This window comes from Macrotis lagotis, chromosome 5, assembly GCF_037893015.1.
Source record: "Macrotis lagotis isolate mMagLag1 chromosome 5, bilby.v1.9.chrom.fasta, whole genome shotgun sequence".
NCBI lineage: Eukaryota > Metazoa > Chordata > Mammalia > Peramelemorphia > Peramelidae > Macrotis > Macrotis lagotis.
The window spans coordinates 1,083,856-1,102,789 of record NC_133662.1 but is presented as its reverse complement, the minus strand read 5'-3'; the positions used below and the strand labels follow the sequence as shown (position 1 = coordinate 1,102,789).

Genomic DNA, 18,934 nt, shown 5'->3' with positions numbered 1-18,934 from the left:
ATCTTAGGTTCTTGCAAACTCTCAGTCCCAGAGGCCCCACTTGAATGGAGACAAGACAGATCTCCATTCCTAGACAAAAGCAGGTCAAAAAAATAAGGCTGTCCTCAAAGCAAGTGTGAACTGAGTATGCTCAGTGTAGGAGCAGTTGTCAGGGTAACTTTCATGCTTAGCATCACCAATAATAATCAGAGCTGTTGTGGTCATTCTGAGGAGGCTTCTTGGAAGAGTCTTTGAAGGAAAGGAAAAAAAACAAGGCAATTGATGGGAGGACAAAGGGGAATACATGATCTGATGAGAACTAGGAGAAACATGTCATGGGAATCCAGGGTTGAAAAGGATCTGATAGGTCACATTTCAATCTTTTTTTTTTTTTGCAAGGCAATGGGGTTAAGTGACTTGGCCAAGGTTCCACAGCTAGGCAATTATTAAGTGTCTGAGACTAGATTTGAACTCAGGTCTTCCTGACTCCAGGGCTAATGCTTTATCCACTGCGCCACCTAGCTGCCCCACCACTCCAATCTAATAGAATTATAAGGATGCTCTCTGCAACACTGTCAACGGGTAGTGATAGGCCACTTATTCCATGCTTGAATAACTCCATTAGAGAGTATTTTCCACATCAAGCCTAAGACTGTGTTAGCTTCCATCAGTAGGGCACGGCAGAACAAGCTTCCATGAGACAGTTGTCCAAATACTAGAAGATAGATGTCAGGTCCCATAGGAGTAGAGAAGGGAGTCACTGGAAATGCTAGGGAGGAGTCTGGGAGAGAGAGATTAGGTGAGCTCTAGTAGGGGAGAGAAAGGGTCAGGTAAGGAGAGGAGGGGAGGGGCATGGTGTGGTAGGGAGGGGCTAGGTTTGGCTGTGGAGAAAGAGCTGGGTTTGGTGAGGAAAGAGCCAGGGAGGGGCTTGGTGTGGTAGGGAGGGACTGGGTTTGGTGGGGAAGGAACAGGGACGTGACCAGACTGGTAGGACCTGGGATTACAGAGCAGAACAGACAGGACAGGCAGAGTTTGTTGAGAAGGTGGGAAGGGTCATTATGTGGTGGCTATGTGGCTTGGTTGGGGTAGGAGGGGAGAGAAAGAGTCTGGTGAGGAGAGTGGCTGTTGTGGGCAGAAGGAGGGGGTTGACTATCTTAGGCTTGTAGGTGGGGTGAGTTGGTGCTGAGACTGAGTGAAGATGGAGTGTGTATAGTGCAGGCTGAATTAGTGTTAAAGCAAAGGGGGCTGAACTCGAAGCCTTTAAATTCAGCTCCATTGAATGAATGGAGCAAGTTAGGATAGCATTCATTCCTATAGGATGGTTGCACTCCAGGAAAGTGCATGGCAGCAGAACTGGAAGGACCATTTGTTTGAGGAAATGAGTCCTAGGAAAGCTGTCAACAAGGACCAAATGCTGGGTCCCTACCTTAGGAAGCTCCCATTTGGATAGGGGAGACTACAATGTACACACTTGTTCAGGGTTACACAGGTAGTGAACGTCAGAGGCCAGGCCTCCTCCTCTGAACCTTTGGCAAATAGCTAAAATTTCACTGTTGAAATTCATTCCTTTGAGTTAAGACTTATAAGGGAAAAAGTCAAGCACTGTTAGGAGAGCCAGGGCATTGAGCTGCTATTGCCCAGTAACAACTCAGTGTAAATTAGTTTAATCAGAATTTTTTTTTTTAAAGATAACCAACAGCTGGGAGAAACATTTTAAGAGGATTTGGTGGAAGACAAAGGCTGGGGAGAAGAAAGCCCAGAACTTGGGGATGGGTGGAAGAAGAAGAGTCTTGAATGGGTAGGGGAAGTCCAAGATTTTATCCAGTGGTTTTTCTTTATATCATCTTTAACCCAAGTTTTGGGCTCTGGGCAAGAAATCACCCCAGTCCCAATCAGAATAACCTAACTGGTTCCATCTTATTTTGACAATCCTCCTTGAGTTTCCCCAACCCAATCCAGCCCAAACCAAAGGGCCATTTCCTTTATTGGCTATAAATTGTACCCTTTTCCTCCTTCCTCCACCCTGCAATCAAACATCTGTCTGTCCTAGCCTCCCTGACCCAATATACCAAGTCACCAGTTCAGGACCTAGATTGGGCCACACCTTTGTATGATCAGGCTGGCCTCAGAATCACAAAATTGTTTTACAATAGGAGAAACTGAGGCTCAGAATGGGGAAGACCTTTGTCTCCATCACACAATGGCAGAGACAGGACCATAAAAAAAGGGCATTTTTTAAACACTGACCATGCTAAGAGACATCTAGGTGGCACAGTCCCTTAGAGCACTAGGCCCTGGAGTCAGGAAAACCTGAGTTAAAATTCAGCCTCAAGACACTATGTGACTCTGGGGCAAGTCACTTCACTCTGTTTGCTTCAGTTTTCTCATCTGTAAAATGAGATAGAGAAGGGAATGGCAAATGTCTATTATCTTTGCCAAGAAAAATCTCAAATGGGGTCAGAAAGTTGAACATGACTGAACTACTGAATAACAGCTCTTTGCAAATATCTCATTCAATCTTCACAACAATCTTTTTAGGTAGGTGCTATTATTATTTCATAGTTGAGGAAAGTAAAATGGACTGGAGTTAAATGACCTGCCCAAGGTCATCAGCTAGTAGATGTCTTAGGCTGAATTTGAACTCAAGTCTTCTTGTTGACTCCAGACCAGATTACCTAAGTCCAATTTGAGCTTTGCAGCCTATACCACTTTGAATAATAGAATGTTAAAAAAAAAAAGACCTAAATCAAACTTCCTCTATACTTGGGCAGGTCCCATGAACAAGGCAAAAAGACTATTTCTTCACAGGTCAATGTATACATATTTACTTGACTAATTCTAAATTTCTGGGGGTACCTGCAACAAAATCACTTAGTTTCAGAAAATATTACATTCCTCATCTTCAAAATGGGTTTAAGGTTTCCCTTCCTTTTCCTGGCTTTTTTATGAGGAGAAAGTTTTTGAAGATCATCTATGAAGACAAGGAGGGGTTACATACTTAATAGAGAGAAAATATTGATAGTGATGAAATGATAGATCTTTGACATTATTGAATTGTTTAAATTATGAGGTGAAATGATATGAAAATACTTTGATATTGTAATGGGAGCAACTCAAATCAACAAATGCTCATTTATTAAATATTAATTTATTCAATGACTACTATATGTCAAGCACTGGTTTCAGATGCTGGGAATACAAAGACAAAATCAAAATTGTCCCCTCAGTTTGTAATGACTCTCTCTGAACTTCACTGGCCTGGTTTGCACCTTATTGACATATTGTCTATCACTGAACTCAAACTCAAAGCCAGCCTGGTAGGATCTCCCAAACTTTGTGCTCTATTGGCATTTGCTTCCAGAACCCAAGGTAACCTTGGGTTCCATGCCAGAATGAAACAGTCACCAGGGTGGAAATATTAAATTTCAATGATAACAATAATGAAAAAGAAAAGAAAAATGGAGGGAGGCAAGAGAGCTTCCCATTCTGGATTTGCCAAAAACTTGAGCAAAATCATTAAAAGTCTAAGTCTCAGTTTTCTCATCTATAAAATGGGGATAATAATACTGACTCTGCCTTCACCTCACGAGGTGGCTGTAAGGACTAAATTGAAACCATGAATAGAAAAGTTCTTGAGGAAAGTTAAGAGAAAATTTGCAAATGTCAGAATTCTTCCATCACAAAGTAAATGGCAGACACACTCTTGAGGGCAGGGCACCTCACCTCTAGTAAGTCTCTAGCAACATATCAAAGTCACCTTGCCATTTGCCATTAAAAGTCCCTTACAATTGGGCTTCAGCCTATTTTTCAGCTTGATGTTATGTCGTTTCCTTTAATTCTCTATAAACCATAAAAACATCGTAGATGCTCTCTCTCTATAGTGCAACATTCCGCCTTCCCCTCCCTCCCTTTTCACAGGCTGACCCTCATTCTCGGAGTGCTCTCTTTACTTCTTTGTCTTGTAATACCTGGCTCCCTCAGATTTTACTTGCTACAGAAAACATTTTCCTAATGCCCTAGTTGGTAACAATAGGGAAAATATTTCTGGCTCTGGAAATATTTTTCTTTGTATATATTTTGTATATATTGATAGTATGACCTTGGGAGTTAAGTACTGACCCTGAAGCCTGGAAGATCAGGGTTCAAGTCCTGATACACACTGGCTGTGTGATTTGGGGCTGAGACACTCTCTGTATTCTGGGCAGACCTCCATGGATAGAGGAAGTCTCCTTACCTGGGAATTCCCATTCCAGCGAAATCACAGGTCTAATCCCCATCCTTCTGTTGTTGCTCCTCCTTCCTTCTCAGAGAGGACCAATGACATCATGGGGTGATGTCTAGATGTGGCAGCTGATTGGATTTAAGTGAGGCAAAACTTTGAAAAAGTCAGTCGGTCTCACTCTCTCCTCCAGCTCATTGAAGGCTAGGACAAGGCAAAAAGTCAAGATGATTGGTGAAGGATTGGTGAAACTCTATGCTAGGTGAGCCATAGCTCTCAAGAACTCACTCTATTCTTATGAGTTCTGCTTCCATGATGGACATTTTGCGGCTAGTGACAAAGTGAATAGAATGCTGGACCTGAAGTCAGAAACTAAATTCAAATCCAACCTCAGACATTTGTATAGTTAGTTTTTTTCTCTTAATTTACCTCCTCTCTCACTCCCTCTTTTCCTTTCTCTCTTTTCCTCCCTCCCTCCCTCCCTTCCTACCTTGTTGTTTTCATAAATTCCTGGAACAAAATAAGAATTATATGATTATGATTATGATTATTATAAGTATCTGACACATAGTAAGAGTTATATAAATGTTATTATTATTATTATAAACTCCTTGAGAGTAGAGATTATTTCATTTTTTGGATCTGTAACCCCAAGACCAAGGTCATAGTAGGCACTTAATAAATGCTTATTGAATTTAATTGCATTGAAATATAAAGGAAGCAGAGACCTAGAAAAGGTAAATGACTTTTTCAATGCTACACAAGTAGTAACAAAATTGGGTTGGATAACAAATTTAGTGCTTTTTCCTCTTTATTAATAGTGTCACTAACCATGCACAAGAATTTCGATGGGCCTGCACATTGATTTAATCCATGTTAACATTATTTAGATTCTGTTGTATTTTTAACAGAATATGTTAATTATTTCCCCAATCAATTTTAATTTGGCTCAGGTGACCCTTGCCAGTGCTCTGGTATGTATCTATCAGTTTTGTTTTCACCAGAGAACCTCTAATAAATACTCTGTTTTTCAAAGATTGAGCTGAGTCCCTACTCCACTCTCCCTCCCCAGAAATAAATTACTCTACCTTCATTGTCCCTGTTTGGACAACTTCTGGCTTTGCTGACAACCATTCTGTGAGCCCCAGGAAGTCATTTCTTGCCCTGAATATCAGTTCCTTAGGTGTAAAATGATACTACACTGGGGTTCCTGATCTTTTGCAGTCTTCATTACCCCCCTTCTCTTCTGTGGGCTCTGTTTGAAAAAGAAAGGAAATAAATTCTAGCTTTTACCATGTATACAAGAATTTTTTTTAAATGAAGGGAATTCATTTCAATAGGATAATGTGGTTATTTACTAAATATCTCCATTATCCCCCTGACAAGCTTTTTGTTCCTCCTGGGGGCATATGTACCCTAGGCCCAGACCCTCTGGGTTTGATAGTTGTGGTAGGATGTCAGGATTAGGGAAGGACAGAGAGAAGCTGCTTCAACAGGAAAACCTCTAGATTGAGGCAGTAGATTTTTTGTTTTTGTAACGGAAGGAGTAGTTAATTAAGCAAGAGAGGTGACAAGCGACCCACTACAGGGTTGCTAACAGCTCCAGTCTTCTACAGCAACACCAGCACCCAAGAGGGTTCTTCTAGAACAGTAAGTGGAACAGTGAGTGTGGTGAGACTGACTGAACCCCTTTGGTAGGTTAGAATCATTGCTGCCTTGCTTCTGTGCTCTTCAGGGAAGATAGAGGGATATATCCCAGAGCAGTCTGGAGATGAGACAGAGACTTCTACTGAGTGTATAAGGCTTCCAGATGGTTAACCAAGGGAGACTAGTGCTAAGAGTTAGGAGGCCTAGTTTGACTTTTTGTCTTCAGTCTCTTCATCTGACAAATGGGAATGCAAGATCACTGTGCCTACTTCTAACTGTTTCAGTAAAACTGAAGTGAGATAAGGAAGGTGAAGGGGCTTCAATCAATCAAATGAAAAACTTTTTTTCATTACCTACCCTGTGACATAGATAAGATACATAAACTCTTTGGGCCCTAGTTTCCATTGTTACAATATGAGGTTGGACTTAAGGGGCCCCAAGGGCTCTTCCAGTTTCCCAAGATAGAATTCTTGAGATTTCTGAGGGGTGGATCATTTGTGTCTTGAGTTAGAGGGAAGCTTTTATGAAAAAGGAGGCAATGGAATTGGGCCTCCAAGTATTGGTAAAAACTGTGAAGGTAAAGAAAGGAAGATAGGAAGACATTCTGAATAGAGGGAATTATGTAAGCAAAGTCATGGCAGCAAGGAAGAAAAGTCATCCAGTTTGGCTGGAGCATAAAAGCACTTGAAAGGGACAAGTGTGACGTGTACATGGAAAGGTTGGGAGGAGGGAAGGAAAATAAAAGAAAAAAAAGAAATATATAACTTTATTATCTTTCAAAAGAATAGCAAGTTGTACATAATGGATTTTCAGTTTCATTTGTGATCATATTTTTATTATACAATTATAAAAATGTTTGTCTTATTCTAACAATTTTTTAAAATGTGAAAAAAAGGTGACATTATGGAGGGTTGTAAATGTCAGGCTGAGGACTTTGGGCTTTATTAGAGAGCAGTAGTTTGAAGGGGAACAGACAAAAGAAATCCAGTCTCAAGAAACTTAGGGGGGAAAAATCATGGAATTACAGAGCATATTGTACTGGAACATTTTGTCCCTAGAAAAAACCATGACAACAGGGAGGTGATGTCATAACATGTAGGTGAATTGGATTTAAGTGGAAGGGGGCTGTACAAAGTCATCAGTCTCATTCTTTCCTTGTGATCCATCTGGATCTTTCCAGATATGGATCAGGACCACTGGAGATAGCCTGGATGTAGTGGGAGACCTTGACCTTTTGAAGCTATGATCTAATTTTCAGACAGAGAATGTGGATTTGAATTCTGACTTTAGTTCTCAATAATTTATGACCTTGGGATGAGGATACTCTTTCTTCCATCATGTTTGACTCTCCAGCAAGTATTTTCACTTCCATTTTATAGAGGAGAAAACAGTCTAGAAAATGACTTGCCAGTGTCTCAGGTCACATTTGAACTCAGGTCCTGGTGACATCAAGTTCAGCTTTCTTTCCTTTTCTCTCTCTCTTTTTTTTTTATATCACCATACCATATAATTTGCCTTTCTTTCTTTCCTTTTTTTCTTTTTAGGTTTTGCAAGGCAATGGGGTTAAAGTGACTTACCGAAGGTTACACAGCTAGGTAATTATTAAGTGTCTGAGGCCAGATTTGAACTCAGGTACTCCTGACTCCAGGGCCAGTGCTCTATCCACTGTGCCATCTAGCTGCCCCTATAATTTGCCTTTCTGAGCCTCAGTTTCCTCCTCTCTAGGGTGATGGATCAGATGGTCCCTAAGGTTCCTTCTGGCTCTAAATCCTTTGATTTAAAAGTGTTTCCAGCAGCATATTCTATGATTTAACACTTGGAAAAGCCAGCTGCCCTGGGGCTATGTTGCTGAGGGTGGGTTCCGATATAGAAGTCATATGTTCCAGATTCCTAGGACTATCCACCTAGGAAAGGTTCTTCCCTGAGCCTTAGGGTCTGCTGATGCCAGCCAAGTCCTTGGAGATTCCAGCTCCTCCTTGGAATTAGTCCAGGATCCTAGAGAAGAAAAGAAAAGGAGAAATGACAGCTATCATGTGAGAAATTAAATATATTCTGTTTAACTGTCAAGGACAGTGGGTTGCAGTTGAAAAAAGATATATTTAGATTTGGATTAAAGAGACCAACTTTTAAACTAGAATTATCTCAAAGCGTAATGGACTGCCAAGGAAGCTAGTTGTCTTCCCTTCATTATGTGAACGTTACATGGTCCTTATTAGTGATGGTAGAGAGGGAATTATGGTTTAGGTATATGTTAGACAGTAAGGTATAGGTGGTGACATTCTGTGCTTCCAGGCTGTGGAACTCTAGTCAACACTGAACTTTTCTGGGTCTTGGGAAGCTCCACAATATCTACTCTGTCTTGGTGGATTGTGATCAGCTCAGTGGAAAGAGTTTCCCACACCAGGAAATCCTTATACTGATGAAATCACAGATCTTGCAGTATTCAAATATTAGTTTGGACTACTCCCTTCCAATGTTGTAATTTTGAGGTGCCTACTCCACTCCCCCAGGCTCATTTTCCCAACTCTCACTTTTTGTGTTAGGTTGGATCCCTAGAGGGCAGCTTATTCTGCCTCCACTCAGAGTTTGTAACCCTGAGCATTCATGGCTTTTAATACTCCTTCATTCCCATGCCCCTATACTGTAGGTTCCCTCCAATATCATTAGCTTTGGCAAGATAGCATTTACCGAGAAGAGATAACAAGGAAGGAAGTTGCAAAAATATTCCTTCCCCTTCTTAACCAGGGGTGTACTCTTCACTTCCAAAACATGCAGCCCCTGAAAGAAGTAGACTGAAATTTCATGTGATTCCTGGCCTTGCTGGTCTGTTTCCCCCCTTTTTTATGAATCTCCACTAAGTTCCTTTCTGGGCATTCTGTTGGTGATGGATGAATATCTCCCCAATAAGTGGGGCTAGCTCCTTTCGGGACATGGTATCTTAGCTATCAGACTGATCCACTGCTGAGCTGGGTCAAGCACGGCTGCTCAACTGGCCCCTGACCAGACTCAACTGCTGTTGCTGCTATCAGTTAGGGTAGCCTTGGCTACCACTCCAGTTGCTGACTTTTTTGAAGCTTGGAAAGTCATAACCAAAGACAGGATAGCCCTAGTGGAGGAAGGGAAATAAACAGCTAGCTAACCTTACTCCAACCCCCACCCCCAGTATTTCAGAGTGGATCTTCCTCAGTTGAAAACAGTCAAGGAAGAGAGAACAAGACCATACACTTGAATCTTTTGAATGAGCATTCTGCCTCTATTGAATTAGTACTTTCAGCTTCCAAGCCAATCAGAAGGCTTTTCATCATTTAGTAAGGACCCCTAAATCCTTCTTGACTAAAATTTATTTTCCCAAAGTTCCATATGTTAGATTAAACATTGACAATGGAACTTTCCTTGAAGTCCACTAGTAAAAGGGCAAATTAAAGTTTTCAAATTCAAAGTCACAAAAGAAGAAAGGAAGGAAAGAAGGAAGGGAAGGAGGGAGGAAAGAAGAAAAGAAAAAAGAAAAAGAAAGAAGAAAGGAAAGAAAGCATTAGAGGGAGAAAAGAAGGAAAGAAGGGAGTAAGGAAGGAAATAAGCATTTATTAATCACCTGTTATATGGAAGATAACATCAAAAAAGCTTTACAAATATGATTTCATATGATCTTCCCAATAATCCTGACAGGTAGATGCTATTCTTAGCCCCATTTTACAGATGAGGAGACTGCAATAGATGTGGCAAGGATCACATAGATAAGTAGGTGTCTGAGGTAGGATTCAAACTCAGGTCTTTTTGGCTCTAGTTCATTGTTCTAACTACCATACCATCCTATAGGATGGGACCCCATCCTATAGGACTTTGCTCTTGGCTTCAGAATTTTCACCTTTTACTCATTTCTCTACATCTCCTGATGACTGAATACTAACCCTTGGAACTTTCCTGGTACTGGAGCATCTTTGACTCTCTGGGTTCAGAAAGGATAGATTAAGATTTAGCTGGAAGACTTATCAAATTTACATTGCATTTTTTTTTAGGTTTTTGCAAGGCAATGGGGTTAAGTGGCTTGCCCAAGGCCACACAGCTAGGTAATTATTAAGTATCTGAGGTCAGATTTGAACTCAGGTACTCCTGACTCCAGGGCTGGTGTTCTATTCACTGCTCCACCTAGCTACCCCTGACTTATAGAATTTAGCACAAGGAAGCATATTCTGACCTCTTTATTTTGCAGAAGGGGAAACTGAGACCCAGAGAGGGGAAGTGAGTGGTGAGGATGGGTATTGAGTCTAGGTTCTCCAATTTCATGTTCCATTCTCTTTCTTCTATAGTATCCTCTCCTGAATTCCTAATTATTTTTTCTCCTTTCTGCAGCTCTTAACTGTCACCATCACTGTAATTGCATGGAGTCTGACGTCTTCTTTCTCTTTTTACCCCTGTCTCCACATACTCCAGACAATGATAGTGGGTTTTCCAGAGTTTATTTACAAGGGGGAAAAAGAACATATATAGTTAGAAAAAACACACCAGGGTAAGGTAATTAGAAGCACTCATAAAAGAAAACTACCCAGTTCCAGACTGGGCGGTGCCTGGGTTTTCTAATCTAATCTTTAACTACATTTTCCTGGTGCCAAGATTCTTGCTGGGCCCAAAGAGAATGTCCTTTTTAACACCAAAACACCTTGGAATCACCACTGATAGAGGATTCACCTGCCTGGGCTTTGTATGGGGGTCATTTGCCTGTCCTTACAATGCTAGGCTCACTTTCAGCCAGTTGGGTTCTGATGGTCAATGTGCTATCCACATTCCTACCTACTCACTCTGTAACTTCAACTCCCCTGTCCAGAAAAGACTTAGGACTGCAGTTTTCAATTCCCAGAACTGGGTTTGATTTTATTCAACTTAATAAATATTTGTTAAGCATGAGACTGAGTGCTGAGAATACAGACAAAAATCAAATAAATAGCCCATTTTTCTACTTACTAGGTTCAATCTTGAGGGTGGGAGAAATTTTAATAATTTCCGTGTTCTTTGATTCATTTTGCCTTCTCACAGTTTTCTCTGAGAACGTAAAATTTGACTTATGTCTCTTAAAAGAATCATAATTCCCTAAAAGCACCCAGGCTAACAAAGTATTAAAAGTAGAATATGTTTTATTTAAGTCATCAAAAATGTATAAGATTCACACATAAGCTCATAAATAATTAAGATATCTTTTTCTCCTTCTCTGGTAGACATCCAGTTTACCCAGGAATCTATAGCATTGTCCAGACTTCCCTAGGAAGGATGGGGCCCACTAGAAGGGAGGCTTACTTGGACTCAGGGGTATGCTGGAGTCAACTTGAAGTGGCTCAAGATAGCTAATTGTTAAATTTTTAGTGTGCATATTTGCACTTTGAAAATCAGCAAACACTCCAGATCTGGGCTTGATTTATTATTTTGTTGATTGCCTAGGTTTATGAAAGTGAAGAACACATTAAGAATGCAGATTAAACTTACAAGTGTGTAGTGAGCTGGTTGTTAAATATTTACCAGCACACCCTTGCTTGTACTGCTTGATAAATGCCCAGTTTTATTCTGATTTTAGTTTCAAATAAGGGTTTTATCCTATCTGGTGAGTTCTACCTTGTCCAGGGACTTAAATACTTATAGTATTGATCTAGGTAGAGAGTTTCCTTTTAAAAACAAAACAAAACAAAACAAAACAAAAACCCCTTCTTCCCTCTGAACCTTCATAACCTTCATGTCATGGTTCCATTATGTGCCAAATCTTTCCTTTTTTCCCATCCCTATGTAGTAACAACTCTTCTGTTCTTGAAGTGGTGATGGGAGAGCTATATTATTCATTGTGCTGGCCTCCCTTCAGTTCCTAGTGTGTCTCCATCCACTCCCCATGTTGGTCTGTTTCTTTCTTGATCTAGTTCCTCTTCTTTTGGTGGTGGTATTGGTGTTTCATGGTTCCTTTGGAGGGGTTGCATGGACACAGAGAATTCTGTCTAGGGATCCAATTCTGCATTCCATTTCCAAGTTTCTCTATCCAGACTTTCCTTCTCTGTTCCATTCTCTCATTCCTTCTTCTCTCTCTCTTCCTTTTCCTCTCCTTTTCTTCCCTCCTCTCCCTTTTCTCCTTCCTTCTCTCTCTCACTTTTCCTTTCCTTCTCTCCTTCCCTCCTCCTTTTCCTCTCCCTATCCCACCTATTGTATAACCCTTCTTATTTATACATCACCTACATTTTCCAAGGTATCCTTTCCTTCTGCTCCTGGAGGAGCATGCCTTTTTTAAAATTTTTTATTTTATTTATTTTTAACTTTTCTTGAATTTGTTTACACATTACTAAAATATTCTTGTTTAAGAGTAAACATAATACTTACTCCCCCTCAAAAATATAAAACCTCATGAGAAATAAAGTAAAAGAAAGAAAAAATGTGTTTCAGTCTGTGTTCTGATACCATCAGCTCTGTCTTGGGTGGATCACTTTCTTTATCATAAGTCCATCATAGTAGTTACTTCCTTATTTTTCCACAGTTGCTGTTGCTGATTGTAATTCCCTCCATCCATTCCTTCCCATTACCATCCATTATATTTTTTCTTTCCTTTCACTCTGTCCCTCTTCAAAAATGTACTGTGGGGCAGCTGAGTGGTGCAGCAGACAGAGCACCGACCCTGGAACCAAGAGACCCCAAGCCTACATCCCACCCCCAAAACCCAGCAACCACCCAGCCCTGTGGTCCCAAACAAACCACCAATCCTACCACCTTGCAAAAAAGTAAAAAAGAAAATGTGTTATATTTGACTATCCTCTCCTATGATCTACCCTCTCCTCTATTACCCACATCCCCCTTCCTCTCCCCCATCCCCCTTCTTTCCTTTTCCCTCTAGATTTCTATACCCTCTTGAGTATATATGCTGTTTCCTCTCTGTCCCATTTTTTATGGGAATGAAGTTTCCCTCATTCCCCCCTCAGCTTCCCACCTTCCACACCATTGCAAAAGCTACATGAAATATCTTTTATATGAAATATCTTAGCCTATTCTATCTCTCCTTTCTCTTACTCCCAGTACATTTCCCTTTCACCCATTGACTCCATTTTTACAATATTGTATCTTCAAATTCAGCTCTCTCCTGTGCCTCATCTATAAAAGCTTCTTCTACCTGCTTTATTAAATGAGAAGGGTCATACGAGTATTATCAGTATCATTTTTCCACACAGGAATACATGCAGTTCATCATCATTAAGTCCCTCATAATTTTCCTTTCCCATCCACCCTCTCTATGCTTCACCTGAGTCCTGTACTTGAAGATCAAACTTATCAGCTCTGGTCATTTCAACAGGAACATTTGAATTTCCCTTGTTTCATTGAAAGTCCATCTTTTCCCCTGGAAGAAGTTGTTCAGTTTTGCTGGGTAGTTGATTCTCAGTTGCATTCCAAGTCTTTTGCCTTCCAGAATATTATATTCCAAGCCCCATGAGCCATTAATGTAGCTGCTGCTAAGTCCTATGTGATCCTGACTGCAGCTCTATGATATTTGAATTATGTCCTGGCTGCTTGTAGAATTTTTTCTTTGACTTGGAAGTTCTGGAACTTGGCTATAATATTCCTGGAGGTTGGTTTTTTTGGATTTCTTTTGGGGGAGATCAGTGGATTCTCTCATCTATTTTGCCCTCTGTTTCTAGGATAACAGGGCAATTTTCCTGTAGAAATTCTTTAAAAATGAAGTCAAGGCTCTTTTCCTGATCATGACTTTCAGGTAGCCCAATAATTTTTAAATTATCTTTTATGGATCTGTTTTTTCCAGATCAGTTGTTTTTTTTTTCCAATGAGATATTTCCCATTTTCTTCTAATTTTTTATTCTTTTGGTGTTGAATTATTGTATCTTAAGTTCTCTCAAAGTCATCAGCTTCCTTTAGCTCCATTCTACATCTGAAGGATTTGTTTTCCCCAGAGAGCTTTCTTATCTCCTTTTCTATCTGAGCAATTCTGCTTTTTAAAGCATTCTTCTCCTCAATAAAATTTTGAACTGTTTTATCCATTTGGCCTAAGCTAGTTTTTAACATGTTATTTTCTTCAGCTTTTTTTGGATCTCCTTGACTAAGTTGCTGACTTAGTTTTCATGTTTTTCTGTATCTCTCTTATTTCTTTCTCCAGTTTTTCTTCTACCTCCCTTATTTGATTTTCAAAATCTTTTTTGAGCTCTGTCATAGCATGAGCTCAACTTCTATATTTCTTGGAGTCTTTAGATGCAGAAACTTGGACTTTCTCATCCTTTGATTGTGTGGCTTGGTCCTCCATGGGACCAAAGTAATTGTCTATGGCCAGGTTCCTTTTTTTTTTTCTGTTTACTAATTTCCCCAGCCTGTGCCTGGTTTTAGGGTGCTTCCTGAGCTTCTGAGTATTATTGGGACACCCCTGCAAGGACCTCAGTATGTGAGACTGTGACTGCTCTCCTGATCTGTTGAATGACCACAAGCTCACACCTCTGCCCTGGGGCTGTGAGGGGGTCCCTGTTCTATGGGGGGCCCAGACTGTGACCAAGGTCTAAATATGGTCAAAGCCCCAGAGTACTGTTCCAGGGACAGAGGACATACCTTGGAAGTCTCCCTCCACTCCCTTACCTTCCATGGACTGAGTACTCAGGGCTTAGCTGCCGGGAGGCTCCTGCTGGGTGGCTCCACTGGATTACTTCCATTTCCTGGGATCTGGACTGTGCTGAGGACTGTGGCTACACTGAGGGCCTGGGCTTCATGCTCACTCTGGCAGAGGTCTCTTTGCTGATCTTCCAAGTTATGCTTGGTGCTCCCTGGGGCACAGGTCAGGAAACTGCTTCTGCTGCCAGGAGTCAGTGCTCCCAGGGGCTTTGGGGCTGTTCCTCGGAGGCTGAAGTTCCTTCGTGGTGCTGCCCTTCCAACCCTGTGGAACAGAGTCTTCTCACTATTTTCCAGGTTAACTTGGGCTGGAGAATTGCCTCACTGGATCTTTTTGAGTTTCTGTCTCTCAATAATTTAGTTAGAATCATAATTTTAAGGTTTTTGAAATATTTTGGAGAGAGCACCAAAGAGAGGTTCTTCTCCTGCTGCCATCTTGATTCTGCCCTCAGGATCATGCCTTTTAACAAAAATTGTGTATCCCCCTTAAAAAAATTTAATTTTTTGATGCAATTTGTTATTACATCACATTTATTTTACCCCCCCCTTGAACTCTGGGGATCATCCAATTAACAACATTTATCAAAAAAAGTAGTTTGATAACCCACAAAGGGCCTGATAGTACATGCAATAGATAGTACATGCAACAAAGAGGGGAACTGGATTTTCTCAACACCCCTTGGGTCAGATATGAACTCTACATTGAGCATTCATTTTTCCATTTGCATGATCATTTTGCACTGGTTTTCTTGATTCCACTTATTTCTTTTGCGTCAGTGCATTTCAGTCTTCTCAGGTTTCTTGGAATCCCTCATAATCTTCACTTCTTGGAGTACATTACATTACATTTATGTAACACATTTTGTTCAGCTTTTAGTCAATCAGTTAATGAATAAACATTTATTAAGCAACTCCCCTCATGATCCACCACCAACCAAATAACCCCAACTCAGTCTATCTTCAACAGTCTATTAAGACATTCCTCCATTCACAGTCTGTCAATGATCCTTTCAATTTTTTTAGTCAACCCTCAGAGTTCCTCAAAACTCCCCCTATTATATTCCAGGCACAATGCTAAGTGCTGAAAATACAGATACAAATGAAAATATACTTCTTGCCCTCAAGGAGCTTACAATCTAATGCCCAATCAGAAGGTACCTATTTTGTTTCATTAGTTGTATATATATATATATATAATATATATATATATACTGAAGAAGCTTTGTGTTAGACCGAAGGATGTGACTGCAGTAAGGCTATTGACTGGTTGTATGGTAGAGGGGAGTTGTGAGGAACTTTGAGGGGTGACTGACAAACTGAAAGGATCATTGACAGACTGTGAATGGAGGAATGTCTTAATAGACTGTTAAAGGTAGACTGAGTTGGGGCTATTTGGTGATGGACCATGAAAGGGAGTTGTTGTTAATAGAGATAGGTATTGGAGAAAGGGGTTGACAACTGTGTATATAAAAATACTAACAAATTATAAAGTGTGGTTGGTGATTCATTGTGGTGAGTTGACTGAGTGATAGTAGGGGCATTGAAGTCCTGTGAAGATCCTTGTTGACAGATTGTTGGAGGAGGTATTTTGATGGATCATGAAAGGTGGGTTGACTGAGATGAGAGTGTTAACAGCGTAGAAAAAATTTTGACAGACTGTGGTGGTAGGATATTGAGGGGTCTTCAAGGGGTAGTTGTTAGAGTGACAGGTGGTACTGACACATGAGGGTATCTGATGGACTGTGAAAGATAGGTGTTGACAGACTGTGAAGAGTTATGAAGGAGATACCAATAGTCTGTGAAGGACATTTGTTGAGAGACTGAAGGACTGTATGTCTGACTGTGACTGTATGACTATGTATAGGAATATTGACAAATTATACTGTGATGAGAATATTGATAGACTGGTAGTAGAGGCTCTTGTGAGATATTCTTTGTATATAGGAATATAGGAATTGTGAATAGTGATTAATGGACTGGTGGTAGGGGCATTCAGGACCATGGGGGCTTTTGATGGGAGATTATATATATATATATAGGAATATTGACATATTATAAAGGGTAGATATTGACCTATGGGATTGTGGAGAGGGATAGATTATGCTGAAGGCAAAAGACTGCAGAAGTGTTCTAACGGGCATGAGACTGGAGGTTGACTGCCATTTTTCTTTCAGATGGTATAAGGTGATAGAGAGCCCTGTGATTTGCAGCATGCCAGCTACCAAACTCCTGGAAGCCCCTGATTCAAATTAGAAATTTTGGATTATATACTTGGCAACTCTAGAGCTGGCCAGGGGATTTTTTGAGGATCTTTATTTCCTCCATTCATGACTCTCAGTAGCTCAGTAGAATTCTAATGATTCAAACTTTGGACTGCCAATGGATCATTTGTAATGACCTTAGGTTCTGGAAATCATATCTTGTTATCTCTTACAGGAAGTATGTGCCAACTTCCCTCTTACCACACCTATTCCCCCTCAATCCTCCCCAGATTATTGTAGAAAAAAATGCTGGAGCATAGTCAACTTTTTTGACATTGAGTCAACGTTCTTCCATTGGTGCTTTTACTGTTGTCCATTGTCAGAGCCCAGTATCAACTTTTGTCCAGCCAGTGGTTATTTCCTTATTGTCAAGGTCAGTGTCACAAGAAATAGTATTTATCTAGTATCACTAAGATAACAAGCTAGCAAATGTCTTGTGATTTTCAGGATATTGAGCCACTTACCAGGATGAGAAACACTGTGTTTTCTTCATAACATGGCAGGATCCCCTAGATGTTTTTGGCAATAATAATAATGATAAAAATCAAATGAGAAGACCATAGCAATTTGCAGTTTATAAATTCTTTTCTTCACAATCCCCCTGAGAAGTAGGTAGTACAGATATCATTCCCATCTTATGAGTGTAGAAACTGAAATTCAAAGGAACAAATTGATTTACCTAAAGTCACAAGCTAGTAAGTATCAAAACTAGGACTTGAAACCCCAAGGAAGGGAAGCAGTATGATAGAGTGGGTCGTTTACTAGATTTGATGTCAGAAGACTTGAGTTTGAATCTTAAAGGCACCTAGGTGACACTTGGATAGGAGAGCTGGATTTGGAGACAGGAAGCTCTGAGTTCAAATCCAGCTTCAGATATTTATTAGCAGTATGACTCTGGGCAAGTCACTTATCCCTGTTTGCCCCAGTTCCTCATTTGTAAAATGGGGACACACCAGAGAAAGAAATGGCAGACCACTCCAGTATCTTTGTCAAGAAAATGCCATGTAGAGTTGGGCACAACTGAACAACAGCAAGGTTCCTTTTAGCTAGGATTGTCCATGCTAGAATTGTAGGACTGTCTTTTCCTTAGGAATATCCATGGCACAGCTGTTGATACATTGTCTACCATTTTCTAGGAAATGGTCCTAGATGGGTTCTTTTTTTTAGGTTTTTTTTTTTTGCAAGGCAAATGGGGTTAAGTGGCTTGCCCAAGGCCACACAGCTAGGTCATTATTAAGTGTCTGAGACCAGATTTGAACCCAGGTACTCCTGACTCCAGAGCTGGTACTTTATCCACTGCGCCACCTAGCTGCCCCCCAGATGGGTTCTTGGGACTAGAGGCCAAAGATATTAGAGTAGTTTACCATTTTCTTCTCCATTGGATTAAGACAGAGGTGAGGGACTTGCCCAGGGTCACACAGCTAAGTAAATGTCTCAGGCTTGATTTCAACTCAGGACTTCCTGACTCCAGGTTCAGCTCTCTATCCACTGAACCACCTAGGTTGTCTCCAATTCAGATGTTGAATGACTTCAAGGTCACATAGCTAATAAGTGTGAGACTGGATTTGAACTTTGGTCTTTCTTACACTAGGAAGAACTCAGGCCTTAAATACCAACTCTACCACCTGCATGGACTTGAGTAAGTTACTTCACCTGTTTAGATTCCTCATCTTTTCTTTTTTTTTTTTTAAGGCAGTGGACCAGTTGTAGAAACCTGTGACATTCTTAGAAGAGAGGAAGGGGTTACTAGGGCAGAAAGTTGTCTCCATTGTCAGGCAGGATCTGTATTTTTGCAGAACAATTTTTCACTGTTTCAATGGAGAGTTCAGCTCCACAGTGGGGGGTGGGGGACAAGGGAGTGGGGGGGAGGGGCGAGGGCCTGGCTGTGGGTATTTCCAGAAATGACCATGGTGTAAAACAAAAGGCATCAGGAAGACATTTTAAAAAGCAACAACCCTGGGAAAGATTTTTGTGAAATGCAATAGTGAGGTAAGCCGGACCACGAAAACAATATACACAATGACTACAATGTAAAAGGAAAGAAAAAAGCAATGACCCGGGACATCTGTGTAATTATAAAGGACATATGTGGTCTTCGAGAAGAGATGAGGAAATTCCCCTCCCCCTCCTTTTTCTACAGAGGTGTGGGACTGTGGGTGTGGAACACTCAATGCTCCATCAGATGCAGTTGAAGTATTGATTAGCT

At 40.6% G+C, this 18,934-nt stretch overlaps 1 protein-coding gene across 3 annotated transcripts in view; it reads left to right on the top strand.

Annotated features, from left to right (window-relative positions):
* The first annotated feature begins 943 nt into the window (after nucleotides 1-943).
* The window catches only part of RAB44 (RAB44, member RAS oncogene family), a 98,017-nt gene continuing 80,026 nt past the window's right edge, over nucleotides 944-18,934 (top strand). For all 3 annotated transcript variants that reach the window (XM_074236399.1, XM_074236400.1, XM_074236398.1), the window contains exon 1: nucleotides 944-5,848. The gene's annotated coding sequence lies outside the window, so the exon portion shown is untranslated. The remainder of the gene's footprint in view (nucleotides 5,849-18,934) is intronic.